Source organism: Polistes canadensis, unplaced genomic scaffold (genome assembly GCF_001313835.1).
Source record: "Polistes canadensis isolate GaletaPanama2010 unplaced genomic scaffold, ASM131383v1 scaffold_23, whole genome shotgun sequence".
Lineage (NCBI taxonomy): Eukaryota > Metazoa > Arthropoda > Insecta > Hymenoptera > Vespidae > Polistes > Polistes canadensis.
Genome location: NW_014569570.1, coordinates 167,594 through 181,538, shown reverse-complemented (window position 1 = coordinate 181,538; position 13,945 = coordinate 167,594). Strand labels below are relative to the sequence as shown.

The following is a 13,945-nucleotide window of genomic DNA, read 5'->3' as shown; positions in this document are numbered from 1 at the left end:
TGTGTATTCGTTTTGTATCACTGCCTTTACGTTTATATTTTTTTTAGTTTGTTATTTAAATTGCTACTCTCTCTTTCTCTGATACTCGTGTACCAATAGCGATTGCAACGATATCGAGGCAACGAATAAAATATCAAATAAAATAAATAAAAGGATATCATCATCGTCACATTTTGTTAATAAATATTCGTGTAATATAATATTTTGATTTTTGTTACACGCGTTAATACCTATAAATTAGAAAACATCAAATAAAATAAAACAACAATATCAAGCACGCGATATTATTCCTTCAAAGATTCCGCGTTTTTGATGTTGTTTCGCGGACACGTTATGACGAAATGAAAGTTAATGAAAATAAATAAAGGGTGTTTTTCCGTGTAATAATAGTAGTAATAATAATGGTAATAATAATAATAATAATAATTATAATAATTTGGTGGTGGTATATAACTCTGGCATTGTCTCTAATCACGTTGTTTTCAAGTATGTAACTACTAACGAAAACCTTATTTTCAGTCAAGTTTCTGACTAATTCGCTTGATATATGTACATTCTACTCATACATATATAAATACACACGTCCATACATATATATATATATATATATAAAGATACGCAGTAGCGCGTCAAGGGATTCTTTGCAATTTTTAAATTAGCTTCGTTTCTTGTGGAGAAGCAAGCAAGAGACAAATGGAAAGATGTAGTATTATATACACATATATAAATATATGTATATATATATATATATATATATGTACATAATATATATATATTCGACGAAAGAGAAAACAAGTTTTTATTATCTTCCTGGACAATGTCCCTAGCGTGCGTCGTGTAAAATAGAATCACAAAAGAGGCTACTGTGGTAAAATAATGAGTGGTTGTACACCAACTGGTATAAACAAAAATAACTACATTCAAAATATTCGTGGATAATAAAACGCACTCAAGGAAACATTGAGAAACGCGTGAAACGCGGACAGAACTGTGTGTTCGCTCATACGTTTGCTTAAAAAAAAAAAAGAAAAGATAAAAAAAATCTGTATTACTATTTTGTATTACCGTTAAAATATGAAAAAAAGGAAAATTTCTAACTTTAAAACTAGATAATAAAAGAATCATTATTTCTGTTTAATTTTCAACATTTTAACATATATAATTTCTATATCAAAGGTAATAATATCTGTAAACTCCTGGTAACGTTAAAGTTTCTTCCTTGACGAGAAAACGAACCCGTTTTGGATAGGAACAGGAAGGGCTGTTGACGGAATTCGGTCGTACGCTCTCGAGATGAAATCGTGCTAGCGAGAGAAAAAGAGATAGAAGTAGGTGATAAGGAGGACACACAGACTTAGACGCGCGCGCGCACATATACATATCACGCAGATCGTGAGAAAGAGAGAGAATGAGATGACGAAAGAGAGGAACGATTACACAGGTGGATGAAAGCTGGTGCTGACCTGCTCGCATCCCAATGCGATGCGATGCAATGCGATGCGGCCCAGGTTAGTCACATATTTGCCAACGTACCAAGGACTAAAAGCTTTTCACTTGCCCGCCTCTATTTTCGACCCGTAAATCACGTTCCGTTACCGCTCTTATGCGAAACAACTACCCCTTTCCTTCATCCCCTTTACTGCCATCCATCCAACGAACCTTCAGTTTCCACCCTTTACTTCAACCATTCGCTCAAATAAAAAAAAAAAAAAAGAACAGAACAAAAAAAGGGACCTACAAGAAGTGGAAAGAAGATGGCGCCCGCCGTGGACATCGGCCGAGAAAATACATTACCTGTAAAAGCGTATAATATATGTGTCTACGTGTGCGTGCATGTATTATGTGATATAAGTATGAATGTGTGCTTTACGACACGAAAAGGGAAGAATTTACCTATCAAGATTTACGTTCCTTCGTCTGTTTTTTTTATCCTATTCTCTTTCTTTCTTACTTTTTGTTTGTTTTTTTTTTTCCTTTCTACGGGGTTTTTCGACTTTGCGTTTGTAAGATTTAAGGAAAGTAAAGTTACATTTTTCTAGGATCGATACCTTCGATAGATATGTTAGCGCGTGGAACGTTTAGATAAAGGATAACTTATGGTATGAAAGTTCTTTTTATCTCTATTGCCTATTATTTTCTCTTCTCTCTCTCTCTCTATCTCTCTATTTTATTCTATCAAACAAGTTGTCAATATATTCATTTTATTACCTAAATAAATTTTCGACCAAACAAGAAATTACATTTTGTCGATTATTTTGATAAAAATAATGAACAATTATTATTGAATAATTATATTGTATATTTTTATGCAGTAAATGTATAACAAACTTTTGATGAATAATATAAAATTTTATTAATATGTAAATTTGATATTTTTCTAACAAAATAAAATGTTCAAATGTTATTATTGAAATTGACCTTGTTCTTTTTAATATAGAAAAATATCTTATTATATTACTACACAAAATGGAAGAACCAAGAATAAAAGAAAAAGAAAGAAAAAAGAAGAAAAACCAAGAGTGTACGTGTAACTATTATATAGAAAAGAATTTACTCCTCTAACAAAAAGCAATGAGCAATGAGTAATGAGTAAAAAACGCTGTATTCACCTCAAAGCGTTCTACTGTAATTAATGTAAGTAATGAAGTTACACTTCAAAAAGTAGAAAAAAAAAGAGTAAAACTAATAAAGAAAGCTTGGAAGCCAATGCACTTTATATGAATCATTTTTAATCAAAATTTGCACTTCGTATTTATTATAATTATTTCTATTGGAGTTGTCTTTCATGAGAAAATTAAATTTCAATAGATTCAATGTTCTCAAGCGTTGTAGATATCTCGTTGGTGAAACATGATTGAAATCTATGAAATCTATATCGTGATCTGAAAAATCATAGCCAACGGTAAAGCAAGCCGAAGCAAATTACGCTTGAATTTACGGTCCGGGCAATTATTTCGTCGAAAGAGACGGCTCGCGTTATTAATCGCCCAATCTCTCATCTCCTCGCTCAAGCTCGAGTGTTCTCAACTGACCTGGTATAAAAGAGAGTAAAAAAAAAAAAAGAAGAAAAAAAGGGAGAGGGAAAGAGAGACGAGAAATTAACTTTTCATTCTCGATCGGTGAGATTTTTATGAAAATCTGGCCAACTATTTTACCCAAGCCAATTTTAAAATCCGCATATATATATATATATATATGTATACAACGTTGGACAAAAGTATTGGCATAGATTAAATTTTTCTACGTGATCAACTGTAACTTTGTAAAAATATATTTATTTTTTTTCTTTAATGTAAAATTTGACAAGTTGTAATAAGCAACCGAGATTAAATAAATGAGTGTGTAATGCAAAGAAAAAAAAAATATATATATATATATATATATATATATATATAATCTTTAATAGTTACAAATAATTTTTACTCTAAAATGTACAGTTTTACATAAAGTACGTAATAGGAAAATGAAATCTGTGCTAATACTTTCGTTCGTTACTGTACATAGATCGCGTTTACATTTCTTTGCCATCTTTCATCGTCTTCGTATTACTTAAATGGAGTAAGACCGAACGAAAATTCGCGTTTTTAGAGAAAAGAAATAAAAAAGATAAAAAAGAAAAAAAAAACAAAAAATAAACTAGGAAAAGAGAGAGGTTATTAACGAAATCAGATTATTCGATCGTAATTCATTTCAAGATAGATGAGAGACTAATATCTTCAGGATTTATTTAATAGCTAACTAATATAAGGGGTAAAACCCGATTGGTTTAAGCTTTGTTTAAAATCTAACTTATAAATTATCAAATCCATTTGAAAATACCCGAATGAAAGATCATTTTTGACGAACGAGCAAGAAATCGATTAAGCGAATGAACGAGAGAACAGAATCGTTGATTAATTTATAGAATTTCTTTTGAAGAGATTTAAACGATGATAATAATAATAATAATAATGTTAGTAGGAAACGAGGACGAGTATATACTATTCCATTAGTTCTCCAATTATTTGCTATTTCTAGTTACACAGTCTTGATTCATTTCCTCTCTATTCGTCCAGCCTCTTGGTAGCTTGGAAAGCTCTAGATGCGTGTAGCTGGTCATACGCAAATACGCCAGGTGGTCTATCTTGTATCTATCCTGTAGAGAGAATAGTATATACATATAAGGATAGGATAGTGGGAGGAGGAGGGAATGTTAAGGGGGGGGGAGGGTGGTTTGGTGTACTATTGCAGCATCGAATAAACGTCCTTGCGCTTCCTATGATGATAGGGATGTTGGTGGTAGTGATAATGGTGGTGGTAGTAATAGCAATAATAGTAGCAGTAGTAGTAAAAGTAGTTGTAGTGGTGGTAGTAGTACCGCAAAGCCGAGAAAGCGAGATTTCCGTCGTGCGAGTTCTTCGCGGCTGTTTACACGAGATAGGAAGGAGAATATCAGCGGACGTTAAGTGGAGACCGCGATGCGTAGCGAGGAGTACCTACCACGTGATATTAATTTTCGAGAGCACGTCTAATCTCGCATTATGTGCATACGATTAAACAGTGCTATACTTCTAACCCCCCACCCCCTTTTCTCTTACACATACGTGTACACGTACCCATTAGCACATACACGCGCGATACACGCAGGCAGACAGGCAGACACCCTAATAGTACTACAATTTTATTTGAATTATATTTTTATTTAAGTAAGAAATAGATCGGACTTTTTTTTTATTGATACTCCATGTTTATGTAATTTCATGATAAGATATATTTTGTGTTTGTTATTTTGTTATTATAATAGCGTTACTCTACTAATTTTAATTATTATTATCATCGTTATTATAATATTCTACTCGGATTTCTCAAAATATATATTTTGGAATACACGGGTACGGTAAGTGTTAGGCTGATGGTGGTAAGTGGTAGTTTATGAAACTTATTGTTAGGTGTTTACCACTTTTCTGACTATTTTGCAGGTTTTAATCATCATAATCTTTAGCATTTAAATAAATAGACCTTCTCTTCTTTAGTTGTACATTTTTTTAAAGCTTTCATATTATTATTATCATCGTTATTATCGTAACTACAATACACATCGTTGTTGACTGTTGAACTTAGACCATATTCACATCATCACAAAAGCTCTCTTATCTCCGCTTATGCTTTTTAATGCAAGTTCTTCAATTCCTGCAGACCCTTTTCCAAACCCCTAGCAACTTTCTAAAACAAACCCCCACCCTTTCGTAAGTTTTCCTTTCGTAAAAATCTGCTCTACACAGCACTCCAAAATCAACTCTCTTGACTTTAATAAACCTTACCTTCAATTACCATTTACTTACTTAGTTCCAATAAAGCACTTGATTTCAACACAAGTTAGAGAATTTTTGTTTTATTCGGAAACGAATTGATTTGGAAACATTATACAATAGTTACATCAGAATTCTTGGTATACGTAACCTCATTCGTTAAGAGATTCTTCCACAACTGTGGAAACGATAACAAGTAAAATGAATAGACAGAAATTATAAGGAATAAGTAAAAGAGTTTGGTAGTCTTTGTCGCCCTCGTTGTTGTTGTCTGAAGGGTTTCACGGAAACGAAAGGAACTTCTCGTAATTTAACGTGTTCGCGAATATCGACAGGCACTTCAACTCGAAGCTTTCGATGCTCTCGTAAAGTTTTCCACTCTCTCTCTCTCTCCCATTCTCTCTTTCTCTTTCTCTTTCTCTTTCTCGGTGGTGGCTGCCGGCTCGCGTCGCGGTTGACACAAATCCGAGCGGACGACAAGGCGGAAAGCTTTTTCAAATGTGCGTCGAATCGAGGCCCCGGGTTCGATGCCTCTGGCTTGCCATTAACGAGATCGCCTCGATTTCTCCTCGATCGCGATTCCTTTTCCTCTTTCTCTTTATTCTTTCAAAAACGTCATCCTAGTCCTACCGTGACGGATAATACAAGCATAAAGCTTTTCATTCGTACGAAAAACTTTTCTCATTTCTTTCTATCGTTCCTCTCTTCCTTCCCTCTTTACCTCACATTCTCTTTTTATTTCTCTCTCCTTATATTTTTTCTCCTTTTATATTTATTTTTCATCGATAGAAATTTGAAACAAAAATTATACGTATATATGTATATGTAAAGGTTGCTCTACGAAACAATAATATATATACTATAGAAAAATATACTTTATACTAGTATTCACAAGTTAGTAGTTTTAGTTTTTCTATAAATGTTACTGCAAAGTGAACAAGAGAAACAAAATGTAATGGAAATAAATATAACATCGAGTTGTTCCGATGATTTATCAACGTGGATATGTCATATTGTATATATATATATATGTGTGTGTATGTATTATGTATGCGTATAATAAACTATAGAGCAGTATTCGAAATGTCAACTCGTGAATTCTTCTTCGAATTCGTTTGAAAATTTCACGAATGACTTGAAGTTAGGTAGTAGATAGGTAGGTGGATAGGTAGATATGTATGTATGTGTAAGTAGGAGAAAGTATATCATATAGATAGATATAATATATAAAAAGTTTCTTAAAAGCGAAGCTTTCTGAAAGGATTCAATGGGCAGAGAAATGATGCGTCGGTGTATAATAAAAGGGAACGTTGAATTCGTGTCTTTCCTTTGCAGCTTTTCTGATAAAGCTCGGGGCACACAGAGTTATGGTGCGTGTCCATATTTTCTCTCTCTTTTTTCTTCTTTATTTTTGAAATATATACATGTATATATATTTTCTTTGTAAACCGGATACCTTTTTTCCTCCTAGATTCAACTAGATGCAACATAGAAACGCATATTTTTATGTTTCCTTTAGAACGTTCACGACAACGGGATGAAAATGAGGCGCCATTCCACACGAAACGTCACGAAAGATATTCTTGGTCGGTGCCACGAAAGATATCCGCTTGACAATTTTAAGCAGAGAAATGTATTTTTGTGTAATTCTATTAAATTTGTTGGACATGAGAGAAAGTTGAACGATGGAACCAAAAAAAAAGAGAAAGAGAGAGAGAGAGAAAGAAAGGTAGAAGGTATTATACGATAAGTAAGTAAGTATGTCTACTCGTCTTTTTCGTAAAAAACACTTGTACTAAAATCCATCCACTTAGCTTCATTTTAAGTGCTTGTTCCGGCTTAACCAAATTTCTAGAATTGGATTGTTAGTGATCTCTGCATTTAAAAGATTATATAACGTCATTAGAATTACAAATGTTTTAATCTCTTATGTGTAACAAATATGTTATCTATAAGCATATAACATTATTAACGTTTAATAAATTTTCACACATTTATATTAATCGTATATATATATAATATTTATCGTCATACTTTTGACGATTATCCGAAATAAATATTAGAAAGTTACATAATTCAAATTACAAATGTCTTATTAAGAATATTTAACAAAAATTATTAGCATAAATTGTAACTTACTATTTGTCGTAAATTTACAGTAATGCTATCGGCGATTATCCAAAGACACGATATTATAAAGTTACATAAACAGAATAACAAACGTCATATATTTGTATATTTAACAAAAATATTATATTTATACTATATATATAATACTTATTATTCGTATAATAAATTCTAACTTACAATTAATCGTATATATCTATCGTGATGTTTTCGACGGTTATGCAAACACAATTAAAAAGTTACGTCGTACGTAAAATTGTTCTATCTCTCTCTCTCTCTCTCTCTTCTCATCCTTCCTCTTTCTCTCTCTTTCACTTATATATATTCTACATTTTGTTCACGTTGATATGCATATAAATTACATTGGAATCGTTTAGCGAAGATCGAAAGGAAAAAGGAAAAAAGGTGAAAAAGAATGAAAGAAAGAAAAGGAACCTCGTAAAAATACAGTTTCCCCCGCCTCATCTCACCCTTTTTATTTCCATCCTTTTCCATATGAAGGAATTATCATTGCATTATATCCTCAATTCGATCTCAACTTATTTTTCCTCCGCATTTCGTTAACACACGAGCCCAATAATGTCCTCTATCTTCCTTTTCCTTTTCCTCTTCCTTTCCTTTCACTTTAACCCCTTTCTATTTCTTTCTTTCTTTCACCCTTCTAATCACTGAGAAGGGACCTTTGACCGTTCCTTCGCATTCGTCCTCGAGACGATTAAAAAAAAAAGAAAAATACAAAAAAAAAGAAAATAAAAAGATGAAGAAGAGAATAAGAATAAAAATATCCTGCGAAAAGCACAAAGACAAAATGATCAAAGTAAGTACTGTGTGCAAGAGAATCTATAAATGTAGGATGGTAAACCAAGTAGGGGTACTTTGTACGCGGCGATCTAATTACTGTGCTTTCAGTCATTTCGACGTTAATGGCGGAGAAGTATAGTAGAACGCGTTTGCATTTAAACATTGCCAGACGTTGACGAATCAAAAGGGAAAAGAGAACATAAAATACTTTTCAGTATTATTTCTATGTACGTACGGGGTGGGTCATTTCAATCTGACACGGTGATAAATTTTCCTTTTCTTTTATTTTTGTTCCTATGAAGAAAATTTCACGAGACATTTTAATATTTTCTTTTTTTTTTTTCAAACAAGTTACATGTAGTAATGAAATGCATAATCTTTTTATCTCTGTACAATTTCCTGTAAAATGTATTACCTCTGGCACGTGGAAAACGTATTTATTTAGTAGATGTTTTTATAAAAATATTCCTATCAAAATATCCTTTCACCGTGTTTCTATCTGTTCATTACGACTTCTATTAGATTTTTATAGATTAAATGTGTACATGGCTTTTCACGATATTTTAATTATTTTAATAAGTATTAACATTTATAAAAAGGTAATACTTTTTTGCATATAGAATTAAGAGCTGGTTCTTTTATTTATGTAATACAAAATATATATTCGAAACAATGATCTTAAGTTAAGAATTATCTTATCATTATACGCATTTCATTTAAATAGTAAAACTTAGTTTTACGAATTTTCAATTAAATTACGAATAAGGCAGAATGTTAAAGTGTTTCGATTCAAATTTTTCACCCCGTATGTATATACGTATATACACCATATATACATCATATATACTTATATACGATATATACCTTTTCTATCCTGTCGTCAGTTATGTTTTTCTTGGTGAAACATCGAAGAGGAAACGATGAAAGCCGTTTTTTCCCTTCTGTATTTCCCTCTCTGCCTCTTCTTCATCTCCATTTTCTCCATATTTTTTTCATTGACAGAAAAAGAGATATGAAAGGGATCGAGGATCTTACGTGGAATCAACTTTTTTATGTTTTATGCAAGAACAGATTTTTTAATTAGGGAGTCAAAAGATATGTAAACATTTATCAAACCTTCAAATATCCCTTCAAATTTAACGCAGGTATTACGTATTCAATGATTTCATGATTTGTATTTAACAAATAAAATTCTTAACTCGGAAAAAAAAAAAAAGAGAAAAAAAAAAAAAAAAAAAAAAACTAACGATCCACACTTTATAACTTTAGGCTTATAAAAAAAAAGAAATAAAAATGGAAAAATTATGAAATAATATTAATTATACTATTCCCCAAATAAAAATAAATCGTTTGTTTTTTTATATCTAAAATAAAAATGTTCAAACTAAATATATACTCAGTTTTAGATTGATAGCTTTTTGCATAACTCGATGCAATTAACTCTATGAAGGAATTCTTTATAATATCAAACTCATTTCCTTCTTATCTACTTTAATTTTTGATGCTTGAGAGAATCTAGAGATAGATAGCTAATATGATGCAATTATCGGTCCGAAACTGACACGACAGTGTCGTAATCATCGAATCAATGAACGAATCTTTGTTTTTTTCTTTTTAATTTTTTATAATTTAAACAAATTTTTTGTCGCCCTTTATTTTTAATATAATTCTTTTTTTTTCTCTTTCTCTCTCTCTCTCTCCCTCTCTATCTCTATCTTTTGTACTTATTTCCATACGAATTACTTCCTCTTTCCCTCTCTCTCTCTCTCTCTCTCTCTCTCTCTCTCGAGGCTTGGAAATTTCGAAGGATATCGGAACGCGCTGATCACGTAAAAGCTGTCGCGTTTTCATGGAAAGCTTACGTATTCACGGATACGTTCTTGCAGCATCAGCTTATTTGACCGTCTCCTACTATGCTATATGTATGTAGCTAGTTCGACGGTTCCTTTCAATGCCGCGGTGTTATTAACTTTTCGTATGTATGCACTTATGTATGCACTATGTATATATACATATACAACGTCTAAAGTAATAACGATCGAGAATTACGGACGTTTCAAAAGAACAGGTTGTTCAATGTGCGTTTGAATAATTTTTTGAACAATTCATTTCAATTATTTGTCTATGTAAACGTTTTATAAGATAATGTTATACTTATTATAATTATTACGTATACATGGAAAACAACTTTTGCAAATGTGTGAAACAAAAACGACATTAATAATTACTAGATCTAATAAATATATAATTGATCGATTCAATCAACTCTCTTTGAATTCTACTTAAAGAACTTAATTGTTTATGTACATACATATACATATATACATAAAATGTATTTAATCGCGTAAAGTCTTAAGAAAAGTTGGAGAAACGTGGTTATATACTTGTGTTACATTGAAAAAACAGTGGATAAAATTAGAGAGAGAGAGAGAGAGAGAGAGGAAGAAAACTTTCGGAATAACCAATCAGATTTAACCTTTAACGGAATTCAAGACTATCGATATTAAACCGCGATCAAAACTAAATACTTTCTATATATATGTTTAATACGTATGTATATACTGACTTATAAATGTCGCTTTCCCCGAGACCGAGTTTATTTAATCCGAGAAAAGAATTTCGAGAAAAATTTGATCGATTCCCGAGTTCACGATAATGTTTCCAATTATTCCTGCTTATAACATTTCTTTTTTAAATAACACGAAATAAAAACATCCTAAATTTCTTTCATACTTTCGTGAAAAAAGAGAAAACCAAGAAAAATATAAGAAAGAAAAGGTTTTGTACATAGATACGTAAAAGTATTTGGAATAAACAGAAATGAAGCTCTTTGTCTCTCTCTTTCTCTCTCTCTCTCTCTCTCTCTCTCTCTCTGTGTATATACCTGTAATGTCATCCCTATCTTACAAACGACGCGTGGTCTTCTATCGTCATAGCAACGCACTGACAAGAAAGCTACTGTGAGTCACCTGATGTCCCGTGATGTGAGTGTGCGCGTTGCTTCCACCCCTTCCCTTTTATCAAGCAACTCCCACCCCTGAGGAAGCTAAAGCTCGTAACGTGCTCGACAGGTCGGTGTCAGTCAGTGCACGCGCGGACGACGAAGTGTATCTCTATACAGTTCTTAATCTTTATCGATCTTTCCTTTCGAACTCTTCTTTCTATCTATTCTATTCTATTTATTTATTTATATTTTATATTTTTATCTCTTTATCTAGATTTATTTGCGTTCATATTATGTTAGTGATCTTTGGTGTTTTTTCGACAAAATTTTCTAATCGATGATCGAAAATTCATCGTCATCGTCATTGTCATTTTTAACAATCAATTGGACAACCAAGCCGAGAACTTTCATTCAAGGATAAAAAGAAGAATGAGACGATTACGTTATTGTTAAATATTCCACCAGGTATGATGCATTTTTGTTAATATGTTACTGTTAATTTTTTAATGTTTACGCCTATCATGCCTATTGTCATGCATAGATTTGAAACGTAACAACATCGTCATTTCATTTTCTCCGAGGAATTTTTGTTTTTACTTCATTTAACGTTTTATTTGCATCCTGTGGATGTGGTTTCAAGGTGATACCACAGGAAAGAGATATAGATATTTTTCTACTGGCCTTAATCGTATACCGTTTCACGGTCATAAGAGATAGCGAATCGATTATTAAAATGATGTACAATATATTTAAGTTGATAAATATTATCAACGAAGATAAGAAGTTACATAGAAATATTCATTGCATTTAAAAAGTATTATTAGTTTGACATTAAAGTATTATTTCGAATACATCGATTTATCGAATTGTAACGCGTTACCACGTAGATAAAGTTTTATCAAAGTTTCTGCATTTTTATAATTTATCCTCGTTCGTAATATAAATTATTGACATCATTATGGATTAACGTTACATTTTTCAAGGTTATCTTACAAGGTTAGGAAGTATGTTATAACATATAATGTAAACTCGTTTGAATAATTATTTATTATCGATCGATAAAATATTAATAATTATCGTTAATTAAAATATTAAATAATTTCTAGTGATTAATATTATTTGAAATGAAGTTAAAAATTGAAGTAATTTGATACGATTCGCTTTCTCTACGAATAGAAAATTAATCGTTTTTACAAATTTCGATTATAAACCATTAAGAGCATTCACTTAACTGTTTTTCCTATCGAATAAACTAATCAATTGGTATCGAGTTGTTGTTAGCCAAACACATAACTATCGCGGTCCACGTAATTGCTGTTACTCAGCTCTCATTTTCTATCCAGTTTCCGGCTATTTCAACATTCGATGCGTAACCAATTATGCTGTTGGAATAGATCGATAGCTCGTATCTATGTAGCAGGTGTAGAGATAGAAAACATAGAGTGATAAAGAGTGGAATAGAGAGGAGAGGATAGGAGAGGAGAGGATAGGAGAGGAGATGATGTGTTGTGGTTTTACGCGTGGTAACATAACATCACATCAAATTATTCGTCGTTTATCTTATGTAGCCAAGAAATACGCTGGAACGTGTTCGTTGAATTCAAGATGAGTATAGTGATAGGGTTGGGGGCTGGGTATGTGTAAGCAAAAAAGAAAAGAAAAGAAAAGAAAAGAAAACATTGTAGTTTTTATAGTAACCAGGTGCAACTAGCTTTTTCACGATCGATGTAAATATCGAAGGGAATATGATTATCGCAAAAACGTTAATATCATTTAGAAAACAAACAAACACCATACATACATGACGTGCATTATATGCAGATGATGAAAAAGAAAAAGAAGAAGAAGAAGCTAAGAAAGTGAAGGATAAAGAAGAAGAGCCATGTTAGAAACGGCTGAAAAGGTTTATCGATAATTCATTCTCTAGTTTACACTCGAACACTCGAACTGATTCGTAGAATTGATTCCGAGTTCCTCTATGATGAAGCAGTACTTCGAATTAGTTCCCCGGTGCTTTCGTATAATTTACGAGCGTTGAAATATCGTGCAACTCCATTTCGGCGAACGTAATCGTTTGCCGAAGGGTCTTTGCTATTTTATTTGAAATCCGTAGGGATGAATATTTGCGAGAGATTTTCCTAAAACGTTTTTGCACTTCTCCTCCTGTTCCTTTTTCTCTTCCTACTTCTACTCCTACTCTTATGGTACCGTTACGGGGAGAAGGGAATACGTAATACGTTTCTTGCGAGTACTACTTCCGGCCGGAATCGAATTTTCTCTCCTCTACTTGCTACTTTATCAACGTATATGTATATTCAATTATGTCGCACTCTTGTATATAATTTCTACACGGATTTCCCGAAAAGATACATGTATGTGAAATTTCTTGTAAAAATTATTGACATTTTTACCTCAGGAATATATTTCAATATATTTTTATCAAATTATCTATATATGTACACATCCAAATCTTTTATATACGTTAGATACGTTTCTCAAAATATTATGTTAAAAAGGAAACTGTGCAGAAAAAGATACGTTTTCTGTTATAAAAAGCGTTGATACGTTCGATGTTATCTAAAAACCATATGAGATAAGATAAAGAATTAGATTTTATTCGAAAAATTGCCTAAGAAAAATAATCAAAACTCTTAATATCGAATATTTATTTATAAATCGGTCAAAATATTGCGGATAACCAGTTTAATAGTAAAATCAAATTAGTAACAAATATATATGACATAAAAGATAGAATTAAACATTTTTAATTAATATTATTATAAAT

At 31.8% G+C, this 13,945-nt stretch overlaps 1 protein-coding gene across 1 annotated transcript in view; it reads left to right on the top strand.

Moving 5' to 3' along the window:
- The first annotated feature begins 11,285 nt into the window (after positions 1-11,285).
- Positions 11,286-13,945, top strand: part of LOC106783620 (protein rhomboid-like) — a 103,839-nt gene continuing 101,179 nt past the window's right edge. Inside the window, exon 1 of the mRNA XM_014742312.1 lies at positions 11,286-11,625. The gene's annotated coding sequence lies outside the window, so the exon portion shown is untranslated. The remainder of the gene's footprint in view (positions 11,626-13,945) is intronic.